The sequence below is a fragment of the Gracilinanus agilis genome, chromosome 1 (assembly GCF_016433145.1).
Source record: "Gracilinanus agilis isolate LMUSP501 chromosome 1, AgileGrace, whole genome shotgun sequence".
Classification (NCBI taxonomy): Eukaryota; Metazoa; Chordata; class Mammalia; order Didelphimorphia; family Didelphidae; genus Gracilinanus; species Gracilinanus agilis.
In genome coordinates, this window is record NC_058130.1 from 551,058,546 (window position 1) to 551,083,165 (window position 24,620).

Consider the following 24,620-nt stretch of genomic DNA (forward strand, 5'->3'; position numbering starts at 1 on the left):
TTAAGTACTTGTTGAGAAAAGAGTGCAGATGCACACAGTTATACAGTAAAATTTGGGAGAACTCTGCTAATGAGAAGGTGAGGTAGGAAGTGAAGAATGCTTTCAGATTCTCAGAAAACAAAATGCTAAAATATTCAGTAATTTGGATATTGCCCTGTTACCAATTCAATTAACCTTGCCACATGCTGTAAACTGCTTTCAGGGATACTGATGCATTACAAAGCAATATAAAACATTCCAATGCTGATTATGGCCTTAGATACATGAGGAAACTCAGCTCCATAACATTACAGTTCTTTAAAGAAGTGAAATTCAACTCACAGTTATGAAGGCTGCTATAACCTCTGCTTTGATTGAAAATAAATATGATTTCAGTTTTATCAACAACATAAATATATCAAAATATTCAGAGTGTGAGACTCCATATTCTGATTAGGAGTGATACTAGGAAATGAGTTTTAATATCCCATTGTTGAAATAGCCCATCAGTAATGAAATAAAATTAATACACTGAAATGTTTTCTTGCAGAAAGGTTATTTTGCAAGTAACAGCTAGAGCATTTCATTATTTTTTGCAATTGCTTTATAAACAGAAACAAACATTTCTTTTGCAAAAACTTCACTTCCTTCTTGCAATTTCATTTTCTGCTAAGGATATCAAATGTACTATACAAGTGGTTTAAAGAGATTAATCTAGCAGCAGTGTGTCGAATGGATTGTTCAGGGGAGAGACTGGAGATAGGGAGACTAGTTAGGAGGTTATTATAAGGACATGAGGTGTTAGGGTGTTAAACCAAAGTGGTGGCAGTAGAATGGGAAAGGAATAACAGGAAGAGAGGGATTTTAAAAAGGAAGACGGTGACCACGTGGAGAAATACTACAAATAAGGAGTCAAAGATTTTAAACCTAGGTGACTGAGAGATGAAACTACTAAGGACCCAAATTGGGAAGTCAGGAGGAAAAACTAATTTTAGAAAAAGGATCATGAGTTTGACTTTATATATTTTGAGTTCCAGAGCGAAGCAGGACAAAAAAGTGGAGATACCTAAAAGTTGGTCCCAAAAGATGTAGTATAAAAACTTGGAAGAGGGAAGAGCAATAGAAAGTCAGATTTGATAGTCTCTCCTAGAGGTCATGGTTGAACTATAATTGCTTGCATAACTCTCTCACCTTGAATTCTTCCAATTTCATCACCTGAGCCACTTAAATTCCATATGCATAAGAATTCTTATCACAGACTCTGGAAATAATTTGGACCCTGAGTAAAAGAAAAATCCTAAGTCCTCTAGTTTTAGCCCTAATTCCAGTAATTACTTCCTTATATTTATTCTTCTGAACTGAAGTCCCTGCCTTGGTTCTTCATCCAGTATCCCAGTTTCTCCTGGACTGAGGTCCTGCTCTGCTGGTTCTCTTAGAGATAAAAACTCAGTTGTCAAGATTAGGATCCTATTTCTTAATGTCAGGCCACCCACACGAGGACTATCTGCCTGCCTGAGCTTCTGCCCAAATCCTACTTTATTTTATACTTGCCATGACATCCTCCTGTAGATTCTTGTCAGACCTGCGTAAAACTGAACACTTGACTGCTTGCCCTTCTTTGTGTTGCCTGCTGCTGGATGAGATCTGTCCAGGTTGCTCTAATTCTGATGCTTCTGTCTAATCTTTGGGACTCATCCATCACTATTATAGCCCATTCTATCATCTAGGTGACAGCTTTCCAGGCATAGAGTCAGGAAGGGTTATGTTCACATTCTTACTACCTGCATAACCTAGGTCAAGTCACTTAGCCTTCTCATTCTGTTTCTCCAACTCTAAAATGAAGGGGATAGATTAAATGGCCTCAAAGACCCCTTCCAGCTCTAACTATCCCAGGATTCTCTGTTCAAGTTCAGGTTCTGACAGAAGATGAGATCTTTGAGGGAGTAAATGTAGAGAGAAGAGCACAGAGCTAAAGATTCTGGTCATTTTCACATTTAGGAGGAAGGGAGGAAAAAAATATAACAAGAAAAACAGAGAAACTGATCAATTCAATGACCATTTACAATTCCAAAAGATTAATGGTGTATCATACTTCCCATCACTTGGCAAAGAGATGATAGCTGAAAGGTAAAACATAAGACTTATTTTCAGACATAGAAAATTCATGGATTTTATTGGCTTGATAATTTGGATTTATTACAAGGGAAGGACTTTCTTGGTGAGGGTGAGGGGAAGCAGGAGATTTATAGGGATCAGTGGAAGAGTGAGCAACGGTAACAAAATGGATTTCTGATTTCATCAATAGTAAAGATCCCTTCAGTGCCTAGACTCATTCATGTCTTCCCAACCTATATGACTCTTGTGATGTCTTCTCAAAAGTTCACAAAAAGTGTTCACTGAGCATGCTGGAGACCTTCTGATTTCATGTGAATATCACAAGGGCATGAGTAGAGCATTCTGATTATCCATCTGTCATCTTTATTTCACAATGAGTGGCATGCCTGTCTTTTCTTTGTTTCATAAGATTTTTTGATGATATCCATGAATCCTGTCCTTTACACTTCCTCTTTGATTATATTGTAGCTTACTCATGACCATCATGAATCTTTCTATTACTCTCTGTGTGAGGCTTCACAGAAGAAATTCTTCAGAAGAAATGTTCCAGGGATCCCAGAGGTTATACTCCTGTAGAACATTCAGATCTGCCATAGAGCAATATTGGGTTCACTGCCATATAGTAATAATATCTGTAATGTTTGTATTAAAGATATATATCTTTGCCTTGAGTTTAATTTCTCAAGGATAATAAAGTCTACAATAGCTTCCTTTTTTTCCATTCTAGACCCAGCTGATTGTCTATCTGTATTGTCTGAATGTGTCCATTCTGATGCATCATAAAATCTAGGCAATTGACATTCTTCACCCATTTGGCCTTTCCTGTGTAGATGAAGAAGCCAAAGTCCTTTCAGGGCTTACAGATCTCTTCCAAGAGGCTTTGCAATGTTTTGGGTCTTACTGCAATAAATAAATAAATAAACAAATAAATAAATGTGTGTGTGTGTGTGTGTGTGTGTGTGTGTGTGTGTGTGTATCCCACTTGAACATTTGGAAGGCCTCGCCATTCACTGGGAACCCTTCCTTGACTTAGGCCCTGCATTGTTCTATCGTTGTGATGAATACATGTATCCCTTCCACATTACAAGGGAGCCCCTGTGGTCTGGAAAATTCATGTAAAAAATTTTGGCCCTCCCTTCATACAAGAGAAGTCTGATTTTTTTTCTTTTTCTTTTGTGGGGTGTGTACAGTACCTTATATATACATTTGTGAATTACTAAACTTTTTAAGGTTTCTACATTTTCTAGCCTTTGTGGGTCATCTGCTAACTTTCACATTCTTTTCATAAACTTTAACTTTTTACTTATTTTAATTTTTAAAAAGAAATCGAGCATATTTATGGTATTAAAAGATAAAATAAGTTGATATTATACTACTATACATATATTTTATGCATTTCTGAGTTTCTAAATTCCTATGTTATCTGCTGTCATTCATATATCATCTGTGGCTTCCACAAAACTCCCCCCAAATTCCCACTTAATTTCTGATGCTGATCCACGATATATTGAATCCACAATGGGGAAAGTTGCAATATGGAAGGGATACCTATACCTTTGATTATTATGCTTTCGCTGTGACAAGTGAAATTTGAAATAACTGAGGAAACAAAGATCCAAGTTTCTGAGCATAACGATTTATTAAGCAATGCATGCCAATTGCATAACAAATCCAGACCAGGCCTTCTCAGCTTCTTCAGCTTGGCTGAATACTGGGGGAAGCAGATTTTAAAGCAATTAACAGGATATAAACCAGGATACACGATTAGGTAATCTGATTTCTAATTAGAGAAAAGATTAGGGGCTTTCCAAATTGGGAGGAGGATGAGTGAGTTTAGAGAGCTGGTTGCTGGGAGAGCATGCCACAGGTAGACTTTTCCTGATGTGAAACAGGATGTGACTGAGTTCCCATGATGAGCAAACAGTTGGAATTTACTAGAAGATGAAACGGGTCTCAGAATGGAGACAGTTTTATAAGATGGCAACAGTTTGGTTCACATAATTCCCACAATTCTCTCACAGCCAATGTTTATTTGGAGAGGGTCATTGGTCAGGATTATTTTGTTGTTAAATGGCCCAAGAAGTCATCAATGATTTTGACTTTTGGTTAGGAAAGGCTTTGTTGTAAAAGATTCTGCAAGGAGAATGCTGTTTCCAAATCAAGCAATAAGCCCCATGGGATCTTATATTCCTTACATCTTTTAGCCAAATTCGGGATGGTAAAGATGTGGAACATCATTCTGGAAAGTCTTTTTGTTCCCTGGTAATGCCATCATTAAAGACATCTACAGGTCTTCTATACGTGATCTTCAAAGATTTTGTACTGGAAAGAGGAGAGGCAGCCTAGTATATTGGATAGTGAGCTTGCCTTGAAGCAAAAAAAGGATGAGCTTCAAATCTCCCTTTTGATACAGCCTGTGCAAACTGTTGAATATCTCAGAGCTTTAGGCATTTCCCTGAGATTATAAATTAAAGAGAAGTTGCCTCCATACCTTGATAGAGCTTCCTCTCTCAGGAATTTTCTATACCAATGAAATTACAGGTCTACGCTATATCCCTATGGGTCAGAGAGTAGGCAGATAGGTCTGTAGTTGTTCATGTGTTCTTATTCATTTGGGGTCTGGGGAAATCAGTGAAGTCTGAGATTTTTTTTCTCTATGATCCTCTTTTACATAATTTGAAAATCAATTCCTTGATTCCTTTACAGTTGTATTGTCTCTATCATAGATCTCCCATAGATAGATAGAGATATTTTGATTGACATATATATATATATGTATATATATATATGGAAAGCAATAAAGTGGCACGGTGGATAGGGCACCAAAAGACTCATCTTCCCGAGTTCAAATCTTATTTTTAATAAATTATTATTATAATATTAACTTAATATTAATAAAATAATAATTTGGTAATAATAAGTTTAGATATTTACCAACTGTGTGACACTGGGCAAGTCACTTAATCCTGCTTTTCCTAAATTTACTCATCTGTAAAATGAGTTAGAAAAGGAGATGGTACCCTTGCCAAGAAAAATCCAAACAAAGTCATGAAGAGTTAGACATGACTATATATTTATATATACACTTGATTAAATCTAGTTACTTTTCCAGTCTTTATTCCAATTAGTGCCATTTCTACCTTTTTTCTGTTTGAGTCCAATTGTGGTGGTCCCATTTTCTTATTAGAGAAGACAGTTTGTTGTAATTATTTTTGCAAATATTTTCCATTTTTTTCCAGTTTCTAGTATTCTTTCACTTTTCACCTATGAAATAAAGATCCTTTCTAGATGGATGAGAGATGATAAAATTCACATAGGAACCTCCCCAAGGTCAGTAAAGCACAAAACCCTTAGGCTTTAGAAAAACAAGTTTATTTGATGGTTAGAGTAAGGGAAACTGGTAGGCAACATCCTAACACTATTAAAATCTAAACTCCACCCAACCTCCATGTACCTTGAAAGAGGATGGCCTTCTTATCTTCTCTGGACCCTGCCTACAACTCCTACAACCCCAAAAGCTATCTGACTATACCTATCCTAAATTATATGGATTAACAAAAAGGAAATAGAGGAAGGATGGACTCACAAGTATATTTGAGCCCTACCTAAAGCCTGGAGTTGGCTTCACTAGATAACCCAAAGTCCCAGCTGACAACCCTTGGATTACCTTAGTGGACTAGATTTCTGGCAGACGGATCATAGGCAGATGGTCTCTGTATCTTAGGGAAAAGGCAGTCCACTCCAAAGCAAAATTCTCAACCAAGGAAATCACTAATCTCTCCACGAGATTAGGACTCCCAAAGGAAATTTGCCAGAGCAAAACTATCTTCCAGCTCAGCCAAAACAGGAGTCCCAGAAAGACTGTTAATTCCAGTAAACTCCCACAATTCTTTATTCCCTCTCAGAATCCTCTCTCAGGGCTTGTATCCAAATTCTCCTCTTTTCCTCTTTAAGCCAATCCATGAAATTTACTCTATCCCTTATCTACATTACTACACCTATGAAATTGTTTAAGGTGATTTTGATTATCTTGAGAAGCTATTTTAAACTGGCTTTAGTCTTTATTGCTTTTCTCTGCAATAACATCTTATTGCTCATAATCACATATTGTCCTTTAGCATTAAATTTTTACATCAGTTCAAATTCTAACCCAGTGTTTGGCAAGTAAAATAATGTTAAATAATCAAATTTGTATAGATTTAATTTCTGAATGAAATTATTATCTTTGGTATTTATGTCATTTCTATTGTCTACTTCCCATTTTTTATTTTCAGTGGTTTGTTTGAATAATTCAGGGATCAAATTTCTTGGGGTGGAGCTAAGATGGTTTCATGGAGAAAGTTGAGGTCTTCCAACTTTAAAATAATGTCTCAAATCAAATTCTACAGTCCACCAAAGGTCAGAGAGAGACAGTTTTCTATACCAAGACAATATAGGAGATCAGAAAGAAAACTCTGTGACATGGGTTGGAGACTAGCCAGGAAACTATGTAGATGAAATACTAGTGGTGGGACCAGGTAGTGGAGACAGAAGCAGTAACAGCTTCAGGAGCTCTCAAGCCAGGGATGGTAAAGGAATACTGCAACTGATCAGAAAACACCTGTGCTAACACTGGACTCAGAACCTGATGATATGTAGCAACTCAATTGTCTATACTTACTTCTAAGCCATAATTCAAGGGCAAAGAAGAATATTTTTGGTCAAGAGGAAATGGGAGCTTTGAGAGGCAACTATTTGGCAACTTTATTGTTTATCTTCACTTTGAAATCATAGTACAAGGGCAAGGAGGAGCATTTAAAGTCAAGAGGGAGTAGAAGCCCAGAGAGGCAGTATCACTTCCACTTCTTACTAATTAGATACTCAGAGGAATAATATTTCTGATCCTAAGAGAGGAGAGGCCAAGAGCACTTTCAATCCCAAGGGATTAGGAGCTTTCTCTTGGGTAAGACAGAAGTTAAGGATTTTTAAAAAAAACAGAGAGAGACATCCAAAGAGTTCAAAAAAGGGACTGGGGCAGAATCTATCATGCATCAGCTAAAGTAAAAAAGAAAGGAGTAGCAATCATGATTTCAGACAAAGAAAAAGTGAAAATAGACCTAACAAAAATGTAGGGAAACTATGTCTTGTTAAAAAGAACTATAGACAATGATCATTTCAATTCTAAACATATATGTAACAATTGGCAGAGAATCCAAATAATTTTTTTTTAATTTTTGTTTTTAGTTGCATCAAAACCCCCTCTCTCCCCTCTCTGAACTAGAGAAGGCATCAATTCACACACAAAAAGGTATATGTAAATAATGTCTTTCATGTTTCTATTTATTAGTTCTTTCTTTGGAGGTGGATATTCACAAGCTGTTCTTCAAACATTAATTCTGTATAATGTTCTCTTAGTTCTACTTATTTTGCTTTTCATAATTTCATGTAAGTCTTTCTATGTGTTTTTTGAAATTAACCTGCAGAAGTGTTCTATCACATACATGTCACAATCATATGCCATAAAACAAATGTCACAGTGTTCAACCATTCCTCAACTGATGTATGACCCTTCAGTTTCCAATTATTTGCCAACACATAGAGAGATGCTGTAAATATTTATCCTTTTTCTTTGGACATCTTGGGAAAGGCACCCATCAGTAGCATTGCTAGGGCTAAGGATAGGTAATTTTATAACACTCTGGGCATAATCCCAGATTGCATATTCAAATTCTAAAGGAAAAGTTAAATGAATTATAGATGAACTAGACAGTAAAACTATACTAGTGGGGAACTTCAACTTTCTCCTCTCAGAGCTAGATAAATCTAACCATAAAATAAGTAAGAAAGAAGTCAAAGCAATGAATAGAATCTTAGAAAACTTAGGTATGAAAGACTTTTGGAGAAAACTGAATAGAAACAGAAAGCAGTATAACTTTTTTTTCTCAGTTGTGCATAATACCTACACAAAAATTGACCATGAATTAGGACACAACCAAATGCAGAAAAGCCAGAATATTAATTATAGCCTTTTCAGACCCACAGTGCAAAACAAACTGCATTTAATAAAGTGCTGTCGAAGAATAAATTAAAAGCTAGTTGAAAACCAAAAATCTAATCCTAAAGAATGAGTGAGTAAAGGAACAAATAATAGAAATAATGTCTTTGAAAAGAATGTCAGCAATGAGGCAATATTCCAAAATTTGTGGGATGTAGCTAAAACAGTATTAAGAGGAAAGTTTATATTTCTAAATGCCTACATCAATAAAAGAGAGAAAGAGCAGATCATTGAATTGGGGATGCAACTAAAAAGCTAGAAAAAGACAAATTTAAAATCTCTGATTAAACACTAAAATGGAAATTCTGAAAATCAAAGGAGAAATTAATAGAATTGAAAGTAAAAACAACATTAAGCTATTTATTAGCTTATTTATTAAGACTAGGATTTGACTTTATGAAAAAATCAATAAAATGTTGTTGGTTAATTTGATTTTAAAAAGAAGACTAAATTATTAGTATCAAAAATGAAAAGAGTGAATGCACTACCAATGAAGATGAGATTAAAGCAATTATTAGGAGTTATTTTGCCCAATTTTATACCTATAAAAATGACAATCTAAGTGAAACGGATGAATATTTACAAAATATCAATTGCCCAGATTTAAAAAAGGAAATAGACTATTTAAATAATCCTATCTTAGGAAAAGAAATTGAATAAGACATTTATGAGCACCCAAAGAAAAAATATACAGAACTAGATGGTGTTACAAGTGAATTCTATGAAGCCTTTAAGGAACAATTAATCCCAATATTATATAAACTATTTGAAAAAGTAGGTAAGGAAAGAATTTCACTAAATTCCTTTTTCTGACAAATGTGGTTTGGTACCTAAGCTTAGGAGGATAAAAATAGAGAATGAATACCATAGATCAATTTTCTCAATGAATATGGATGCAAAAGATTTTCAATAAAAAACTAGGAAGGAGATTACAGCAATATATCACAATGAAAAGAGAACCAATGAAACATTTCAAAAATAAACAGAAGAGGTCAGAAAGGATGTAGATGAATGATGTAGTGTTGGGATTACTCTGTTAAATTTAAATTTTATTTAAAAAAAACTTTACCTAGTAGAGATTTATAGTCACATAACTACTTTTTTGTTCTATTTTTTTTACAGAAGGGTAAATATATTTTAAATTCATAATTTTTTAGAAATACAGAAAAAATAGCAACCCAAAAATATGTGCATATCTATATTGGAAACCTGATTCAGGTTTTCTTGTGGAGTCTGAATCTAACTTGTGAATCAGGGCTTGGAATTTATAGCTCCCATGTACCCAACCTATCTCCCCCAATACACCTAAATTCAAACAAGGATGATGTTTACCAAAAATCTTTTTTAAAAGTAAGGACATTTTAACTCTCTCATATACTGATCAGAGAAAATGGTTAGGAGAACAAGATAAATGTGCATACTTCTTTTGACAGGGCAGTATACAAGCAATAAATGAGATGTGAGATATTAACTGCCAGAGGAGATCAGAGGAAGGAGATAGAATAAATACAGAAAGTAGAATAAGTTCTATGACTAAGCAGTCAAATCTATTTATTAATTGAGAGCAAAGGAACAAATGCATTTGACCTCCATAAGTGAAGTAACTGAATATGACATGAAGAGTGCTAATGATGAAAAAAAGCAAGGTCATGAGTAAGTTGTGGGAGGAGGTAGCCTCTAGGCACCAATCCTGCTAAGGCTTTTCCTAATTAACCAAGCCTGTACTTTATAAGAAATGTGGTTGGAAGTCCATTACATTTGATTTTACCACAGTGAATCAGTCTCTGTGTACATTGTTCTCCTGGTTCTATTCCTTTCACTCTGCATCAATTCCTGGAGGTCATTCCAATTCACATGGAATTCCTCCAGTTTATTATTCCTTTGAGCACAATAGTATTCCCTCCCCAGCATATACCACAATTTGTTCAGCCATTCCCCAATTGATGGGCACATCCTCATTTTCCAGCTTTTTGCTACCACAAAGAGCGTGGCTATAAATACTTTTGTACATGTCTTTTTCCCTATGATCTCTTTGGAGTACAAACTGAGCAATGCTATGGCTGGATCAAAGGGCAGGCGGTCTTTTAGCGCTCTTTGGGCATAATTCCAAATTGCCAGCCAGAATGGTTGGATCAATTCACAACTCCACCAGCAGGGCATTAATGTCCCAATTTTGCCACATCCCCTCCAACATTCATTACTTTCCCTGCTGTCATTTTACTAGCAGCAATGCAATGACCCAGGACAATTCGGAGGGACTTATGGTAAAGAATGCAATTTACATTTAGAGGAAGAACTACGGGAGTGGAAACACAGAAGTAAAACAACTGCTTGAACACATAGGTTGATGTGGACATGATTTGGCAAGTAAACTCTAAACAACCACCCTAGTACAACTATCAATAATATGGAAATAGGTCTTGATTGCTGACACATGAAGAAACCAGTGGAAATGCCTAGGCTACCGGGGTGGGGTGGGGGGGATTTTCATGGTGGGGAGAGTAAGAACATGAATTATGTAACCATGGAAAATTTTTTTCTAAAAATAAGTAAAATTTAAAAGAAAATTTCATTTAAAAAAAAAGAAAGTGGGTCTCTTTTCCACAGTGATTGCTTCCCTCAATGATAACTTCAGGGCGGGAACACAATCAGTGGTCTAGAGGACATTACTATTCACAATTCTTTCAGGTTTGTGTATTTGACTATCTCCAGTGGGGTCTGAGGGATTGAGGGTAGTCAAGGTGGTGCTGTTTGCTTGACCCTCCTGACACATAGCACATCCTGTCTCCTTCAGAGGCCTTAAGACTTCTTGAGGCTTCATCTAGTCTGGCTTTTCTATCTTGCACGTGACAGGTGTTTGACAGTTGGAAATAGCCAGTTCAACATCTTACAGAAATGCAGCTGTTGCTTTCATTTACATTTTTGATACTGGAGTCATTTAANAAGGAGCTCCTCAGTGAAGAAACTATCCTTATCACTAAATATTGAGTCATGCTTTAGAGAGTACCTGGGGGCACTGAGAGGTTAAATTACTTGGTCAGGGTCACACAAATTACATGTCAAAGGTAAGACTTAAACTCAGGTCTCCTTGACTATAAAGCCAACTCACTGTTCTACTGTGCAATCTTGTCTCATACTAACTAGAATTCTCTGCATTCCTGGACTTGTGATTATAATTAGCTTAATGACAGCAAAAATCATAATTTTTATTTGGGGTAGGGTATGGGAGGAGTAATTTAAATTTTTTTCTTAGTTACCATCAAAAAATTCAAATTAACAAATAATAATTTTGGAAATGACCATGTATAAAGCCATTAATTCTAACTTATTGCAATTTTGTTGATTTTTAAAGCCTATATTTAAATTTACCCAAATAATAACAAGAATCTAATTTTAGCAATATTCCTTTCTGCTCTCTTTTTTCTTCTGTATATGCATTTGGTAGATTTTGTTGCCTGTAATTAGAATTTGTTACCCTAAAAACTACAATTCCTAGCACTCCATTTTCCTTCTCATGATTACATAGGGAGGTTATAAATTTTGTGTAGCCCTGCCTCTGTCTCTCTTAATCTGATTGGTTGGTGGAGATGGAGTGAGGGGAGTAGCAGGGGAATCTATTCGCATGGCCTCATATTTTGTTAGATAATTACCTTTTTTATTCTTTTACTTCAAGTGATTATTAATAAACTTTATAAAACATAATTCTTGGAGTGTTGTATATTAATTTAAATTCCACATTCTTGGCAACCAGAAATCAGGTTTAAAACCCTTAATTCTCTCTAAATGAGTAGATTAGTTTGAAAAGAAACCACGTTTCTCCTTGGTCCCTCCTTTTCCCCCACCCCCACCCCACAACTCTCTTCAGAGTTTTTTTTTGGCTCTGCTGCTGCTCCTGCTACTGCCTGAGTGCTAGCAAGATTAGAAGGAAGACAGAAAGCTGAGGGAAAATTTGCAGCAAGTATCTCTTATAAAGGACTAATTTCTATAATATATAGAGAATTAAGTCAAGATTTTTAAAAACCCTTACCTACCATCTTAGAATCAATATTGTATATTGGTTCCAAGTCATAAGAGTGGTAAGGGCTAGGGATAGGGATTAAGTGACTTGCTCAGGGTCGCCTAGCTAGGAAGTGTCTTAGGTCAAATTTGAACCCAGGACCTCCTATTTCAAGGCCTGGCTTTCATTCCACTGAGCCTTCCAGCTGCTCCCAGTCAATTTTATAAAAATAAAACTCATTCTCTAATTTATAAATGGTTAAAGGATATGAACAGACAGTTTTCAGATGCCCTTTAGGTATCCCTCCCAACCCTCCTTTTTCTTATCCCCTTACCCTCCTTTCTCTTAACATTCCTTCTCTTATTCCTTTAGACTCCTAAGGGAACTCCCAGTATCTCCCCTATCCTCTTCCCCTTCCCTCCTATTTCATTGTATGTTAAGAATATTTTCACCTTCTAATTGTGTATGTTCTCTCTTTATCCCATGACTGATGAGAGTAGAGTTCTAATACAACCAGCCCTCTACCCCTTCTCCATGGCAGTTTCTCCACTCATTACTCCTCTATATGAGATAACCATTCCTCCCTGTCTCCTCCTAGTCTATTCCACTACCATTTAAACTCATTCTATTATATTCAAGTATTCAATCCATACACACCCTTTCAAAATACCCAGACAATGATGCCATTTCCAGGGGCCATAAATGACAAATTCCCTGTACAGGAATCAATCTTTTGACCTTTTGGATTGCTTATGATTAGTCTTTTGTTACCTTTGTATGTTTCTTATAGATCAAATTTTCTGAGTTCAGGGGTTTTCCCCAGGAATAATTGAAACTCTTTTAGTTTATTAAATATCATTTTTATCACCTTTTATAATTATTCTAATCTTTGCTATATATCTTAGTATTTGGTTATAAGCTCAGCTCTTTTGCTCTACAAAATGTTGTGTTCTATGTCCCTCATTCTTTTAATGTTTTGGCTTCCAAATCTTGTGTTATTCTGATTGTAGCCTCTAAATATTTAAATTGCTTTTTTCTTGTTGGCTGTATTATTTTCTTCTTAACCTGGGAGTTACAAAACCTAGCAATAATGTTCCTGTTCATTTTCATCTTTAGGTCTCTTGAGATGGTGATCAATGGATGTTTTACATTTCTGTTTTACTCTCTGAGAATTCCTGGGCAGTTCTCCTTGATTTCTTGGAGTGTGGTGTCTAAATTCTTTTTTTTTTTATCATAACTTTCTGGTAGTCAAAGTATTCTTATGTTGTTTCTCCTTGATCTGTTTTCCAGATCACTTGTTCTTATGATGTTACATTATTTTCTTCTATTATTTTATTTTTTGATTTTGCTTTATTATTTCTTGTTGTCTTAAGAAATTATTAGATTCCCCTTGTCCAATTCTGCTTCTTAATACATTATTATTTGCTGTGAGTTTCTGGATCAATTTTTCCATTTGGGATCTTTCTTTCATAATTTTTTTTTAATTTTCTTGCATTGTTCTTTTTCCCAAAAAATTTCCTCAATCTCTTTCTTTTGTTTTTTTTTTAATAAAAAATGTTTAAACCCTTACCTTCCTTCTTGAAGTCAATACTGTATATTGGCTTCAAGACAGAGGAGTGGTAAGGGCTAGACAATGGTGGTTAAATGACTTGCCCAGGGTCACACAGCTTGGAAGTGTGTGAGGCCAGGTTTGAACCTAGGACCTCCCATCTCTAGGCCTGGCTCTCAATCCACTGAGTAACCCAGCTACCTCCTTTCATTTGGTTTTTGAGGTCTTTTTAAAGCTTTTTCAAATTCTTTGCTATTTTTAAAGTAGGTATTTTAACATTACTTTCCTCTGAGTTTGAGCTAAAGTCTTCTCTGTCCCCATAATATCAATAGTTGTGTTCTTTCTCTTTGCTTGCTCATTTTTATTTATGTATTTAAATTTTAGTGGCCAGGCCAATAGACTTAATTATGGGCATTTTGCTGGAGTCCCAGCATTCCTTGTATGTGGGGATATGTTACCTCAGGTTTCAGGAATTTTTGTGTGCGTTTGTTTTTCCCTGGGTCCTATCAAATCTAATCTAAAGTCCAGAGTTGAATGTAATCCTAGCCCCCTTCTCAAGCCCCAGGCTATGTTTGATTTTAGGTGTTCCAATTAGTGCCTGTGGGCACTACTGCTACTCCAACTGCAAGCAGACAGCCCACCTCCTCCTGTGGCAATAATCAGGGACTCTACTCTCCTGGGAGTGACCTCAGTTGATCAGACCCTAGTCTCTTAGCAAGCACATTCCCCAGCATGCACTCCTTCCTTATTCATCCTCTCCTATTGTGATGGTCCAGGATAGAGCAGTTGTCTAGTCTTTGTTCTTTGTACCTCCAAAGTATCTCATTTGTTATCAGCAAGGTTTGATTTCCTGCCCTCTAGGTCTGTCACCCATAGGCTGCAGTATTCACTCCTTCAATAGGTCAGTAGGGGTCTCTGGAGTTGAGGCTCCAGCAGACAGTTCTATTCCCAGGGCCCTCTGCCTGTGGATTCCAGTGGTATCCCTTAGGATGAAAGTTCAAGGGCTCTAGAGGTTGTGAATCCTTCCCCCAAGGGCTACTTTGTTGATTTTACTCTGGAATACTAGTACACTGTTGGTGGAGCTGTAATCTGATCCAACCATTCTAAAGGGCAATTTGGAATCAAAGGGCCATAAAATTAAGCATACTCTGTGATCCTGTAATACCATTACTAGGTCTATATCCCAAAGAGACAAAAAAGGGGGAAAGGACCTATTTGTGCAAAAATATTTATAGCAGCTCTTTTCATGGTAACAATGAATTAGAAATTGAGGAGTTGCCCATGAATTGGAGAATAGCTGAACAAGTTGTGGTATATGAGTTATGGAATACTATTTACTATAAGAAATGATAAAAAGGATGATTTCAGAAAAATCTGGAAAGATTTATGTGAACTGATACAAAGTGAAGTGAACAGAACTTGAAGAGCATTCTACATAGTGACAGCAATATTTCTTGAGGAGCAACTGTGAATGACGTTGTTATTCTCAGCAATGCAGTGAACCAAGCCAACCCAGAGACTTAGAATGAAAAATGCCATCTTGCCTCTGAGGAAGAACTCATGGTATCTGAATGCAAACTGAAATATTCTTTTTTTTAAATTTTAAATCTCTTCCACAAAATGATTAATATAGAAAAATGTTTCACATGATTCCGCATGTGAAATCTCTGTCAGATTGCTTATCATCTCAGGGAGAGGGGAAACCAGAAGAGAGGGAGAAGAAGGGAGAGAATTTGGAATTAAAAACTTTTTTTTAAATGACTGCTAAAATGGTAAAATTTGTATAAAGTAAATTGCTATGTTCTATGTCCTCCACATTCCTCCTGTTACTAAAGAAAAATGAGTATCAGACTTCCTCATTCAATGAAAAGCCAGGCATGACAGAGTGTTTTCTTGTGGGGAAAAAAACAAAACGAAACAGTCTTAGCTCCAACCCTTCCTCTATGATATGAGATGAGCAGGTATAAGCTGGTTAATTAGGCAAAATCATTACCATTCTATCATGCCCTTTGTTTAACTAGTACCTTCACTGCCAAAGATTAGAAAATAATTGAAAAGGAAAAAGGCAGGCCACAATTTTAGAATTAGACTGGATGTAAATATTATTTGCTTAGTCAGCAGATCCCCTTTTGCTTGTTGGTATATTGATTGGTTGTATTATTGTGTATCAGGGTTATTTGTGTATGTCATTATCCCCTTATTAGATGGACTAAAAGTTTTATGAGGGGAGAGACTATGGCTTATCTGAACTTGGTACAGCACACAGTAAATGCTTACTATTTTTCAAAGTTGAATTAAGCTGCATTTTAAGTTGAATTAAGCTGCATAAAGAATGAAATATTTCTGATGATTTCCATATCTTAATATAGAACAATATAAGTAGAGATATATTGGGCGTCTCCAATGGTGATTTCTATTAAAGGAATAGAACAAGGTGCCACACAGGGTGATTAGCAATTAAATGTGTCTTGGGTTAACATTTATATTGGAGAATGAAGCAGAGCTGGAGGTGTAGTTTTGTTTTTAGTTCTTGCAGAGAATGAATGACCATTCCCTGTGGTTTAATGATTATGTGGGCATTCCTGTTGGCAGTAACCCACAAAATCAATCTATAGTTAGAGCAACTTTGCTTGTGCAAAAGTAATCATCCTAGTGGCTGTTTCAAAAGAGGGCCAGCAATAAGGTCCTGCAATAAGAAGATAAAACTAGCCTAGAAATCAGAAATATCTGAATTCAAATCTAGCTGCAGGTACTTATTAAATGTATAACTCTGAAGATCTCAGTTAACCTCTGTCTGCCTCATTTTCCTCAAGTATAAACTGAGTATCATAATATAATAGTAGTTACCTCATAGAACTATACAGTGATCAACATAGTTCTTGGAAAACAGTAAAAGCTTAATGAATGCTTATTTTCTTTCCTTCCTTGTATTGACTTCTTTTATATATTCTACATATACTAACATATGTAGCTCCTTAATAGAAATATTTACTTCATTTTGACTTAGTTTCCCCAGAGCCCAACACAGTGCCTAACACCTAGTAAGTACTTAATAAATGTTTGATTATTGATTGCTTGATTAATAGGATATTTAAATCTCATCTGATCTAAATTATTGCTGAGGTATTTGATTATTTATGAATTAGCTCTTTGTGAGCCTCCATCTGAAAGATATTGAGAGGTAAGCCCCAGTCCCTGTCCCCACTAAGCTTCTAGTCTATTGGTGGGATTCAAACATAGAAAACTTATGATTATCACTATTATTATTGTTGCTAATCATTACAGATGATATTTGCATGATACTTTAAAAGTTTACAAATCATTTTATATACATAATCTCCTCTGACCCTCACAAAAATCCTATAAGACAGATATTATTTTAACTATTTAATAAATGGGGAAATTGTACTACAGAAAGATAAAATGAAATTAAAGATTAGTTGGGGAGGTGACATGGTCAGACCAGTCTGTATATATGTATGTATATATATATCCATCCACATATATACATGTCTTGAGATTCAAATTGAGGTATCCTAACAAGCCCTGGAAATCTTTTTCAACCATGATGAAGCACGATGGCTTCATGGTTGCATGATAGAATAGAAAAGGAACAGACTTGACATCAGAAAAACCTAGTTTCAACTCCTTGTTCTACCTGTAGGATAAAGATTTAACTTGTGTAAACCTTGGTTTCCTCATATCTAGAATGGGGACAATAAATATCTTCCTTCAAGAGTTGTTGTGAGTCTCCAATGAGAAAATGTGTTTTCTCTGCTTCCATTCCTGCTATTTTCAAATATGTCCAAGTCACCTTATCCTTAAAAAAGAAAAGTTCAATAGGCCCTACTATTCCCTTCAAGCGTCATTCTATATCTATCCTCTCTTTCTCAGTCAAATCCCTTTTTTTAACCCTTACTTTCTGTCTTAGTAACAACTCTAAGTTAGAAGGACTAGAGCTAGGCAAATGAGGTTAAGTGACTTACTTGCCCAGGGTCACACAGCTAGGAATTGTCTGAGGTCAAATTTGAATCCAAATTCTCCCAACTTTAGATCTGGCCCTCTATGCACTGAGCCACTTAGCTAGCCCATCAAATTTCTTTTTTTTTTTTTTAAACCCTTACCTTCCATCTTAGAATCAATACTGTGTATTGGCTCCAAGACAGAAGAGTGGTAAGGGCTAGGCAATGGGGGTTAAGTGACTTGCCCAAGGTCACACAGCTAGGAAGTATCTGAGATCATATTTGAACCCAGGACCTCCCATCTCTATCTACTGAGCCACCCAGCTGCGCCTCCCCTTACCCCATCAAAGTTCTTTTAAAGGTTGTCTACAATCATAACTTCTACTTCTCCTCTCACTTACTTTAAGTCGTTACATTCTGTTTCTGACCTCATAACTCAATTAAAAACTGCTCTCTCCAAGTTACTCAGAGTCTGTAGTGTTCAAATGGAATGGTCTTTTCTCAATCTTCATCTTTCTTGACTTTTCTGTAGCATTTGACACCACTGACCATCCTTTCCTAGACCCTCTCTCTTCTGAGTTTTTATGATACTCTTTTCTCTTGATTCTCTTCCTCTTCCTTCTCAGTCCCATTTGGTAGCTCCTCATCCATAGCAGCCTCCTAAATGTGGTTGTTACTCAAGGCTCTGCCTTGACTTTCTTTTCTCTCTCTAACACCCCCGCTCCCTGACCTCATAAGCACCTGTGGTTTTCAAGATCATCTTTATGTAAATAAATCCAAGCTCTACATAAGCAGTGCCAGTCTCTCTTCCCAGCTCCAGTCCTACATTACCTCCAAACTGCCTATTGGGCATTTTAAACTGGGTGTCCCATAAATATCTCAAACTTGACATATCTAAAAGAGCTCATTTTCTTTCCCCCAAACTCACCAACCTACTGAGCTTCCCTATTTCTGTCAAGGTTGCCACCATTTTCCTAATTTCTTAGATTCATTACTTCAGCTTTATGTTCAAGTCCTCATTCCCCCTCACTCTACAATTATTTGGTAAATCTTGCTGTTTCTATCACCAGAATGACTCTCATATACATCTTCTTCTCACCACTCCCTCAGGCACCACTTAACTTTAGACACTCCTCTCCTCTCCTCTCCCTGAACTATTGCAATGCCCTCCTAAGTTCTCCCTGCCTCAAGTCTTTCCCTACTCCAATCCACCCGCCACATAGCTGATTGAGTGACTTTTCTCAATCACTTGTCTGACCATGTCAAAACTTTCCTCAGTTTAATTCCAGTGGCTCCCTAATACCTCTCAGATAAATTGCAAACTCCTCTGTTTTGTCTTTTAAAAACTTTCATGACCTGAACCCAATCTATTTTTTTCAGACCCATTTACACATTATTCTCCTTCATCTACAGTCCATCCAAACCAGCCTTTTTCCTAATCCCCACACATGGCACTCCTATCTCCATACTTTTACTCTGACCCTTTGCTATGCCTAGAACATATTCCCTCCCCATCTCTCCTTCTCAGTTTCTGTATCTCTCCTTTCAGAATTCAAATACCATCTTCTACATGAAGCCTTTCTTTATCTCATCAGTTATTCGTACTCTCCTCCTTAAGTATTTTTTAAACTGTCTCATCCTTACTTTGTGTTTATTCTGGATGTATGCATTTATATATTTATGTTTCATCTTCTTGGATACAGTGTAAGTGCTTTGACAGAAAGCAAGGGCTATCTTTGTATCTCCAGCACTTAGCAGGGTGCCTGGTACACAATAGATGCTTAATAGATGTTTTCTTTTATAAACTGAATTCATGGAAAGCCCTTTTTTGGATAGCAAATCATTATATAAAAAGGGTTGGTTTTTGTCCCTCATGCTTGAAGAGGACTCAAATGACATCATGATGACAACAAGGTCAATGTACACAGTGTGTCTGATTGTGACTGATCAGATCAGTATGAATTCAGAAGGCTCTACCAAGGGTTGGGCACAAATAATCCATATAAACATTTGGGAGGGATGTGTCTCAACTTGTGCATCTACATTTCTTTTGAAACAAACAAACAAAAAGCTATCATTATTATGATCATCTGCTCCCAGAATGCTATTCTCTGTCATCTATATCATATGCTGTTTTGCCGACACTCTTGATTGTTGAGAGTTCTCCACATCTAACTGAACCTAGATCCAGCATCCTGTTCTCTGGTCATCTTCATGCTTCATTCCAGTGTAAATAACCTCTCCTTTACTTATTGCTCCACTTTCCACCTTTAGCTCTGGGACTAGTAATCAAATAAACATGGCTATTCCTAAAAAGATACCAATTGCTCTATGGCTCCTTGGCCAAAACTTTATATTTTTATAAATATATATCCATATGTAAATATATGTATAAATAATGTAAATTATATTCATATATAATATGTTACATAAATTCCATATAGTATATATTTATATATATAAATCATATATAGATAATAATGTACATGTATATGTGCATACATAAATATGTGTATATGTGTAAGGCTTGGCAGACTTCCTTCTTTCCCTCCCCCATTATATCTTTTCAAGAATGTATATGCAGATGGGTTTATTTAAGGGTGTCTTATGTGTGTATTATATATGTTTATATAGGGATATGTCCAATAATACATACAATTTACATGTGTATGTATGAGCATGAATTGCATGTGTTGTATATATGTATATACATAAACGCATTCACATATATGACCATATATGACCATATTACCTTCCTACTCAATAAGCTCTAGTGGCTCCCTATCACTTCTAGGATCAAATAGAAGCCCTCTAGCATTTAAAGCCCCTCATAATCTAGCTCCCTCCACTGTCCCAGTCTTCTTACACCTTACTCCTTGCAATTTATTCTTCAATGGAGCGACGCTGGGTTCCTGGCTGTTCTACAAACAAGACGCTCCATCTCTCTGGGCTCCAGGACTTTTCTCTGGTGGTCCCTGGAATGCTCTCCCTCCTCATCTCCTCCTCATGACTCCTCTGGCTTCTTTCAAGTCCCAACTAAAATCTCTACAGGAAGCCTTACCCAAACCCTCCTTAATTCTATCTAGGAATGCCTTCCCACTGTTAACTATTTTATATTTATTCTCTGTCTACCTTGTTTGTACATATTTGTTTGCTTCTTGTCTCTCTCATAAGACTATGAGCTCCTTAAAGGCAGAGACTGTCTTTTGCCTCTTTTTATATTCCCAGCATTTTGCATAGTACCTGGCACATTTTTTTTTTTATCCTGGGACTCCATTCTAGGAGCATAGGGCCACAACCAGTAGGCAATGGGTCACGCAGTCACTCAGGGTCACCCAGCTGGGAAGTGTCTGAGCCCGGATTTGAACCTAGGACCTTTCGTCTCTAGGCTTGGCTCTCTATCCACTGAGCTAGCCCAGCTGCCCCTACTTTAGGTTGCAGTTTCTTTAGCAGATGTAGTTTTTACAGGGTGGGGTTGCTAGCCCCACGCCCAACCCTCCTCCTTTTTCATCCGGGCTAGGGACCGTCCTTGGCCCAGGAGTGGTAAGGGTGGGCGATAGGGGTCAAGTGACTTGCCCAAGGTCACACAGCTGGAAGTGTCCGAGGCCGGACTTGAACCTAGGACCTCCAGTCTCTAGGCCTGGCTCTCAATCCACTGTACTTGATATTTACTGACACACAAACATATATAATATGTATGCATATGTGTGTATATATGCATATATAATATAAACTATACATAATATGTAAATGCAATAACATAAATATACGCACGTACATATGTATATACAGCTTTTTATTTTTATTTCTCTGGATCCTAGGACAATCTCTGGCTCATCATAAACACCTGATATACATTGTTGACTTTTTTTTCCCATTCATTCATTTATACCAGACTTTCACAGTCAAAAGATTTTAGTAATGAACGTGTTATTCCAGGAATTCACTAATCTGCACATATGTAGGATGCCCTTCAAAATCATAGCACAGTTTTAAACTTTAATGACTTAAAACAGATAAGGATGGGTAACATAATGCCAGATTTGTAACTGACCACTCGTTTACCCTCCTCTTGTACCTCCAATACAAATAAATGACAAATAAATGAGCTCTATTGATGCAAAAGTAGACATAAAGCATCTTTTAAAAAGGATCTTTTTAAAAATCAGTCTGAAAATTCTTCTGTAAGAAAGCCCCTTCTCAGTAGGAGGCAGATAGGAAAATGTACCTGCCTCCTCTGAAGAGGTAAGAGAGTAGGCTATGAGGGGGCTTTCTCTAATAAGGAACATCAAATCCAGAAATGACTGCCACAATACATTTACCCTCTTTGGCCCAAAGTTCTTAAGGACACCTAAGAGCTCATTAGCCATCCTGCTTAAGTAATACTGCAATGCATGGTTACTGCCTGCAAAGAATTGAGGAGCAATTATGGAGATAAATATACAATAAGTACTGTTTTGTTTATCGATTACTGCTCCACAAAAGGAATTTTGGCTTGTGAGAAATGCCTTGTAACCACTGAAGATCCTTAGGAACATAAGACGATATACTCATGGGTCTGGAGGATGGGCCATGAAGGATTGGTAGAAAATTCACTATTGAAATTCTGTGCACACTTCTTAGCTTGAAAATCATGAGTTTTGAAATATGTTAATCTAGGTGTTAACCCTGAATCGTGCATGTTTAAAATTGGGAGGATTCTCCTATAATTATTTGCATCAGTTTTCTGCATCTCATGTGTGGCTAATGAAAATTACAGAGAATATTGTATCTAGTTATTGTCATTTTCTTCTGAACTATGGGGACAATTATAATGGCTGTTGTTATTTTTCATCTACATCATATCTTTTATTTTTAAAAGTATTTAAAATAACATTTTATTTTTCCCCTACTCCATGTAAAAATAATTTTTTAATATTCATTTTTAAGGGTTTTGAATTTCAAAGTCTCTACCTTCTTCTGACCCCGCTTCCTTCCTGCCCTTCTCATTATATTTTTTCAAGAAGCTCCATAAAGTATTAAGGGATGATGATCCAAATAATATCCCTGAGAAAGTACTTATACTCATATCGGAAAGGGATGGGAGGGCAGGAACTATGATATCATTATCACAGAGAGCTCCCAGGGAAGAACTTCCTCTTCCAAAGATTATTGACAACTTTTCTGCAACATTTAATCTTAGGGGTAGCTAGGTGGTTCAGTAGATTGAAAGCCAGACCTAGAGATAGGAGGACCTGGGTTCAAATTTTCAAATTTAGCCTCAGATACTTCCTAGTTGTGTGATCCTGGGAAAGCCACTAAACCTCCACTGCCTGGCCCTTTCCACTCTTCTGCCTTAGAACCAATACATAGTGTTGATTCTAAGATGGAAGGAAAGGGTTATATATAGAGACAGACAGACAGAGAGAGAGAGAAAGAAACTAACAGAGAGAGAAAGAGAGAGAGAGAGAGAGAGAGAGAGAGTCAGAGTCTTAGGGTTACTTACAGAGCTTAAGTGACTTACCTTGGGTGTCAGTGATGGGACTTGAACTCGTGTTTTAGACTAAAAGAGCAGCTTTCTTTATACTATATTACATTAAAACAATAATAATCTTATGGAAGGTGTGCATTTCTTAGGAAAAGGAACATGTTTTTAGAAAAGCAATAACTTGTCTATCCCCACCTCCAAAGGGGTCAGACATTTTTTCTATCTCAGGACAAGCAGTGAAAAGCATTAACTCAAATTTCTAAAATGTTTCAAGATTTACAAAGCATTTCTTTACAATAAACCAGTGTAATAATAATAATAATAGCTAACATTAATGTAGCCCTTACTGTATACTAGAAATTATAATAAATACATTATATTATTTAATTCTATCATATAATATTATATAGCATATTCATACCATTTCCCATATCACATTGTATCATATATTATATTGCATTTTATAGATTATTATTTTTAGTAATTTAATTGGAATGGTTTTGAACAAATAGATTAATTTAAGTAAGATTGTCATTTTAATTATATTGAGAGCCTCAGTTTGTTCTGTTGCCTATGTCATACATACAGTAGCAGAGCCAAGACTCAAGCCCACATTTTATGCCTCCAGTCCACAGCTTTTGCCAGTACTCCATACTGTGTCTCAATCTGACAAACTATGTCATGGTAATACATTGCTGAATTTATTAATAATGACAGCCAACATTTATATAGCACTTCATATGAGCCAGGGACCATGACTAAGCACTTTACCAACATTATCTCATTTGATCTTCACAACAACCCTGGGAGTTAGAAGTTATAATCATCCCTATTTTGCAGTTGAGGAAAATGAGGCAGCTAGAGATTAAGTGACTTGCCCACGATCACACAGCTAGCAAATATTTGAAGCTGGTTTTGAACTCAGTTGTTCCTGACTCCAGGCCCAGAGCACTACCCACCACGCCACTAGCTGCCTGAGTCATGGAATGTTAGAGCTGGAAAGAATCTTAAAAAATCATCTGGTCCAACTCTCTTACTTGACAGATGAGAAAACTGAGGCTCAGAAAGAAGATATGACTTGTACGAAGTTGTTCAGCTGGTTACAGGCGGATCAAGGAATACGTCTTCTGATCTGGTACATTTTCTGTGATGAAAAGACTGCTTCTCACTAATTGGCAGAATGTGTAATTTTCCTTAGTTCCAAATTTTCACATTAAGAGGTGGATTCTATTATTCACTAACCCAAAAGAGTGATTTGAATGGTAGGAATTTTAGGTACCCCAGAGGCCTGGTGAAGGAGGAGGAAAGACGTTTTTTGTTGTTTGGTCATTTTTCAGTCATGTCCAACTCTTTGGGACCCCATTTGAGGTTTTCTTAGTAAAGATACTGGAGTGGTTTGCCCTTTCCTTCTCCAGCTCATTTTACAGATAAGGAAGCTGAGGCAAACGAATTAAGTGATTTGTGTCAGGTCACAAAAGTAGTATCTGAAGCCAGATTTAAACTCAGAATGAGTATTC